Here is a 6,343-nt window from a genome sequence, read left to right on the forward strand (position 1 = left end):
TACGCATGGTGGTTCATCCCTGTAGCCCCAGTACTCTGGGATGCCAAGGAAGGAGGATCACTGGAGGTCAGGAGTTCAAGACCCTGTCTCTACAAAAAAAAAAAAAAAAAAAAAAAATCTTGTATTTAACTAGCCTTGGTGGCAATGCCTGTAGTCCTAGTTACTTGGGCAGCTGAGGTGGGAGAATCCCTTGAACCCTAGAGTCTGAGGACGCAGTGAGCTATGATCGTGTCACTTCACTCCACCCTGGGCGATAAGAGTAAGAGTCTCTTAAAAAATTAATTGACAAAACAAAATAAAATCACAGATCGGATTACATTCCACCCACTCCTCCCTCCACCTGCCCCCACACACCCCCTTGCTTAAAATCCGCCATGGGGGCTGGGCGTGGTGGCTCACGCCTGTAATCCCAACACTTTGGGAGGCCGAGGGGGCTGGATCACTTGAGGTCAAGAGTTTGAGACCAGCCTGACCAACGTGGTGAAACCCCATATCTACAAAAAATACAAAAACTATCTGGGCGTGGTGGCGGCACCTGTAATCCCAGCTACTTGGGAGGCTGAGACAGGAGAGAACCACTTGAATCCAGGAGGGGGAGGTTGCAGTGAGCCTAGATGGTGCCACTGCACTCCAGCCTGGGTGATAGGCGACTCCATCATTAAAAAAAGAAAGAGAAAAAATTTAAAAAAGAAAATGCTTTGGAATTAGATATAGGTGGTGGTTGCACAACATTGTGAATATACTAAATACCATTGAACTATTTCCTTTTAAAATGGCTCATTTTATGGTATGTTAATTTCACCTTAATTAAAAAAAAATGTGTGGCACAAAAGCAGGACTCATAAGAAGTTGCCACTTTTTGGCTTGTCTTTTGCTACTCTGTGCTTGTTTTTTGAGCTAACTGGGGCCACAGTTTCCACGTCTGGCCAGGGCTGGAAGCAGGAAGAGGTCTAGCTTAGCTAAAAGGGTCAACCAGCAGTCCCAGGACAGGCGGTCACCTTACTCCCCAAGATTACAACTTGAGATCGCACCACTGCACTCCAGCCTGGAGTGCAGAGCGAGACTCCATCTCAAAAACAAACAACAGCAAAAACAACAGCAGCAACAACAAACCCTCCATTGGTTTCCCAGTGTGATCATGACTTCTTCCCTATAGCCTCCAATAAAATGACTGCCATCATATCATCCCCTGACTCACTCGCCCCACCCACTCATTGCTCTTCCCCTTTCACTTGGCTCCGGCTATGCCCAAGGACCTGCTTTCTGTTTCTTCCACATCAGCTTTCACCCCAGGGATTTTGAATTCCAAACTATTTTCCTCTGTTCCTCGTTACTCCAACGTTGCCTCAAATGTCAGCTCCTTAGAGAGACTCAGGGTGACCAACTCTTCCCGCTTTGGGGATTTCCCGGTTTTAGCACTGAAATTCCCATATCCTGGGAAACCCCTCAGTCTTGGGCCAAGCAGGATTGTTGGACGTCCCAGGGAGATCATCTCTGATTGCTCTATCTAAGATAAGGTCCACCCACCCACTTCTCCCACCAAGCCACTACTATATCACTTTCCTATGGGCATGGGAATTTTACCTTTTTTTTTTTTTTGAGACAGAGTCTCGCTCTGTCGCCCAGGCTGGAGTGCAGTGGCTGGATCTCAGCTCACTGCAAGCTCCGTCTCCCGGGTTTATGCCATTCTGCCTCAGCCTGCTGAGTAGCCGGGACTACAGGCGACCACCACCTCGCCTGGCTAGTTGTTTTGTATTTTTTAGTAGAGACGGGGTTTCACCGTGTTAGCCAGGATGGTCTCGATCTCCTGACCTCGTGATCCGCCCGTCTCGGCCTCCCAAAGTGCTGGGATTACAGGCTTGAGCCACCGCGCCCGGCCTATTTTATTTACACTTGTGTCCTAGCACCTAGCAAATAGTAGGCTCTATCTATCTATCTATCTATCTATCTATCTATCTATCTATCTATCTATCTATCTATCTATCATCATATACACTATATGTGTGTGTGTGTGTGTATATATATATATCTCATATATATATATATGAGATAGATTCTTGCTCTATCTACCAAGCTGGAGTTCAGTGGCACAGTCATAGCTCATCGCAGCCTAGAACTCCTGGGCTCAAGTGATCCTCCCACCTCAGCCTCCTGAGCAACTGGAACTATAGGTGTGCACTGCTGTGCCTGGCTAGTTTATTTTATTTTTACAGAGATAAGGTCTCACTATGTTGCCCAGGCTGGTCTTGAACCCCTGGTCTCAAACAATCCTCCTGCTGAGTCCCTGCACTTGGACCTCAATAAATATTTTTGACTAAATTAATAATTGAATGAAAGGGACTGATTACTGTAGACCACTTAAGTTTAAGATTCTGTCGCATGGCCGGGCGCAGTGGCTCCTGCCTGTAATCCTAGCACTTTGGGAGGCTGAGGCCGGTGGATCACTTGAGATCAGGAGTTTGAGACCAGCCTGGCCAACATGGTGAAACCTTGTCTCTACTAAAAATACAAAAATTAGCCGGGCGTGATGGCAGGCACCTGTAATCCCAGCTACTAGGGAGACTGAAACAGGAGAATCGCTTGAACTCAGGAGGCGGAGGTCACAGTGAGCTGAGATCGTGCCTCTGCACTCCAGCCTGGGCAACAGAGACTTTGTCTCAAGAAAAAAAAAAAAAAAAAAGAAGGAGATGATGAAATCAATTTAGAAAATCACGGTCAACATTTTAATTAAAATGAAACAGAACAGGAAATATCAGAGTGCATTAAAGTATCATTTCATGGTACTTTAGTTACAGTGTCATTTGTTTTAGTTACAGTATCATTTGTTTCAGTTATAGACGTTTGTGTGGACTGAGCCCCTAAGTAAAATGTATTTCCTGCTGTATGCTGTGGTCAAAAATGTTCGAAAACCACCCGTCTAGTGATCAACAGCATGCACTATGGCACTAGACTAGTAGGGCTCCGATCCTTCACAAGCTGTTTTGACACTGGGCAAATTCACTCATTCTTTCTGGGCCTCAGTTTCCTGATCTGAAAAATGGGGATAGGCCGCGCATGGTGGCTCATGCCTGTATTTCCAGCATTTTGAGAGTCCAAGGCTGGCAGATCACTTGAGGTCAGGAGTTCGAGGCCAGCCTGGCCAGCATGGTGAAACCCCGTCTCTACTAAAAATACAAAAATTAGCTCAGCATGGTGGCAGTTGCCTGTAGTCCCAGCTACTCGGGAGGCTGAGGCAGGAGAATGGCGTGAACCCGGGAGGCAGAGTTTGCAGTGAGCCGGGATGGTGCCACTGCACTCCAGCCTGGGTGACAGAGTGAGACTCCGTCTCAAAAAAACTAAATAAATAAAAATTAAAATTAAAAATTAAAAAATTAAAAAATGCTTAGATCACTTTCTGGCACGTAACAATTTAATCAGTGTTCACTAATATGATTTCTTGTTGAATGAATGAGTGGAGCTGAAGCCTAATCTCCTGCCTTTTCTCAGTACAAGTTGTTTTCTCCTATTGTTCCAGCCCCTTGTCTCGAATAACTATATGTTTACTTCTTTATTGTGTTTGTTATCAATGTTCCCTCGCTAGAATAAAAGCTCTATTTTTATAGAGAAACAGGGTCTGTTTCTGTTCTACTCATAGCTGAATCTACCAGCTTGACAGGAGGGTTGGTGAGTTTTGGCAAACGTTTTCTGTAAAGGACCGTATAGTAAATATCTTAGGCTTTGCGTGGGACATGCCGCCTTTGCGCAACTACTCTACTCCTCCAAGCTGTTCAAGGAAATGGGCGTGGCTATGTTCCAATAAAGCTTTATTTACAAACCCAAGCAGGCAGAATTTGACCCGCAGGCCACAGTTTGCCAAGCTTTAAACTAGTTCAAAATACTGGACCCACTACAATAAAAGAGGGTCTCCTATCAGGTTCAGACCCCACAAAAGCTCCTTTTGATAGTTTCTTTTAACCATGTAAAAATATATATATATTTAAATTTTCAGCTGGGGGTCCGTGAAAAACAGGCCGCGAGCCAGAGTTTGCTGACCCCTAATCAGACTGTCCCGACATGTCTCACATTCCTCCTGTGGGGTTAACGAAGTCCCTTGGGTCCCCTAAAACTAGACTTTCCCAAAACGCGCCACCAACCCCCGGCCCCGCGCGCGCCTCGGGTTTGCCAACCCTCTGAGCCCAGCGCGCCTCCCGCCAAGACCCGCCCCCCTTCGCGGCGATTGGCCGAGTCTCGCCCTCTTTTCCGCCAGGGAACGCCTCCTCCTTCTGACAGACTCTGCAGACAGCCAATGGAACGCCACAGGGTCTCGCGCCCCGCCCTCTTCGGGCCCGTTGGAGGCGGGCGTGGGCGGGCCGTTATGAAGGTGGGGCACGGAGCCTGGTAACCGTTGCCGGTAACAACGCCCCGCCCAGTCGGGCGGGCGGGCTGCGCGAGGCTGGCTGGCGGCGGGAGCCGGAGGAGGAGCGGCCGCCGCCGCCACCGCCGCCGCCATAGAGACTGTAGCCGTGGAGACTGTTACTTACCAACGGGGACCAACACGCAGCAGCCGCTGCCGCCGCCGCGGGAGCCGCTGCCCGAACTCCCGGCCCGAACTCCAGGTGACCGATGCGACCGCCCCGGGCCCAGCCCGGCCGGGGAGTATGGGGGGCGGCGGGGACCTCGCTCGGGGAGCCGGGGGAGCGGGCAGCACGTCCCCGCCGCTCACCCCAAACGTCCGGGGGGTGCGGCCGCGGGACCCGCCTCCGCCACCCCGTCCCGCGCGCGCGGCGGAGTTTGGGGGGACCCTGGCGACGCCTCCACTTTCCTTATGGACCGAACGCGGGGGAGGTGCGGTGCCGTCGCCTGACTTTTTACAAAACTTCCTGAGGTTGGGGCGTCCGGGGACCCCTTTCTCACGCTTACCTTCAAACTCGCTGAGTTGGGGGCGCCCCGGGAACGTCTCTCAAACTTCTCAAACTCCCTGAATTGGAGGCGCTTGGGGACCCTCTTCTCACTTTAACCCCCCAGATATCTGAGTTGGGGGCACCCGAGGACCCCTCTTTTACTCATACCCTCGAATTTTCTGAATTGGGGGCCCCGGGGGACCCTCTTCTCACGGTTACTCTCCAGATCTCTGAGTTGGGGGCGCCCAGGGACACCTCTTTTACTCATACCCTCAAACTCCCTGAGTTGGGGGCACCTGGGGCCCTCTTCTTACTTTACTCCCCAAACCTCCGAAATTGGGGTGACCCCAGAGCTCTTCTGTCACTCTTAGTCGCAAACTCCTTGCCTCGAGAGGACCTCGAAGACTCCCTTCTCATTTTTACCCCAAATTCCTAGATTTGACTTGTCCCGGGGACCCCCTTTTCAATGGACTCCCAGACATACTGAATTTGGGGGCACCCCTGGAACCCTTTTCTCATTCCTTAACTAAAAGCTGGTGCGTCTGCCCTGGAGAGAACCCCTCTTGTCCTTCTCACCTTTTCATCCCAAACTCCCCTAGCGAGCTTCCCCGGGAACCATTTCTCACCTTTTCACCCCAAATTCTCGCGTTCAGGGCTCCTCTCTCTGACACCCCCTCCCCTTCTCCTTGTGACCCCATATTCCTGAGTTTGGGGGTTCGTGCGTCCGCCAGTCTTTCTACGTCCCCCCAAGAAGCCCCTCCGCACGTCCGCGGCTGTCCTCTCAGGACTGATCTGGAAGGGAAAAGTTTCACCTAAGCGAGTGAAACTTTTTCTTTTTTTTTCAATTTCTTTATTTTCTTAAAGAACCTAAACTGCTCGGGGCATTTTCTCCGAGGTTGTGCGAGTGCGTGTGTGTGTTTGTGGATTTAAACTCCACCCCCTTTCCCCCCCCCCAGCGCGGTGGCGGGCGCGCACACACACTCTCACACACACACACACGCACTCACACACACACACACACTCACACACTCACACCCCAAATGCTCATTGCTTTCTTTTTCCCTCCCTCGGAGAAGCCACCGCGCTCCCTCGCCACCAGCCTCCGGCTCCGTTCCTTCTGATTTTCCTCGCTGCTCCGCTAGGAAAATTGGGTTTTCCGATCCTAGTGTCTATTTCAAGGGCCCCCCGAGGGCCCCAAGCGCCCGGGCCATTCTGGCGGCTGCCGGCGGCGCGGTTCATCTTCCTATTTTAACCTCCTGGTTGTGCGGCCAGAATGGGGAAGGGAGAGGGCAGGATGAGCGCCGGACCCAGGGCGGGCTGCCTTACCCCCACCGCCCCCCTCCCCCCAGGCTTTATTCCTACTTTGGGGTGTTGTTAGCATTGCGCCTCCCTGCAATTATTTTCCTGCTTTGTACCATAAATGACCAGCGCAGGCGTCGATGAGTTCTTTTCCCTCTCAGTCA

The 6,343-nt window shown here is 51.1% G+C and overlaps 1 protein-coding gene across 3 annotated transcripts in view; it reads left to right on the plus strand.

Annotated features, from left to right (window-relative positions):
* The first annotated feature begins 4,385 nt into the window (after window positions 1–4,385).
* The window catches only part of RFX2 (regulatory factor X2), a 124,664-nt gene continuing 122,706 nt past the window's right edge, over window positions 4,386–6,343 (plus strand). Inside the window, exon 1 of one of the 3 annotated variants that reach the window (XM_050770218.1) lies at window positions 4,386–4,595. The gene's annotated coding sequence lies outside the window, so the exon portion shown is untranslated. The remainder of the gene's footprint in view (window positions 4,596–6,343) is intronic. The other 2 variants (XM_050770219.1, XM_050770216.1) reach the window with 2 other exon arrangements.

The sequence above is a fragment of the Macaca thibetana genome, chromosome 19 (genome assembly GCF_024542745.1).
Source record: "Macaca thibetana thibetana isolate TM-01 chromosome 19, ASM2454274v1, whole genome shotgun sequence".
Lineage (NCBI taxonomy): Eukaryota > Metazoa > Chordata > Mammalia > Primates > Cercopithecidae > Macaca > Macaca thibetana.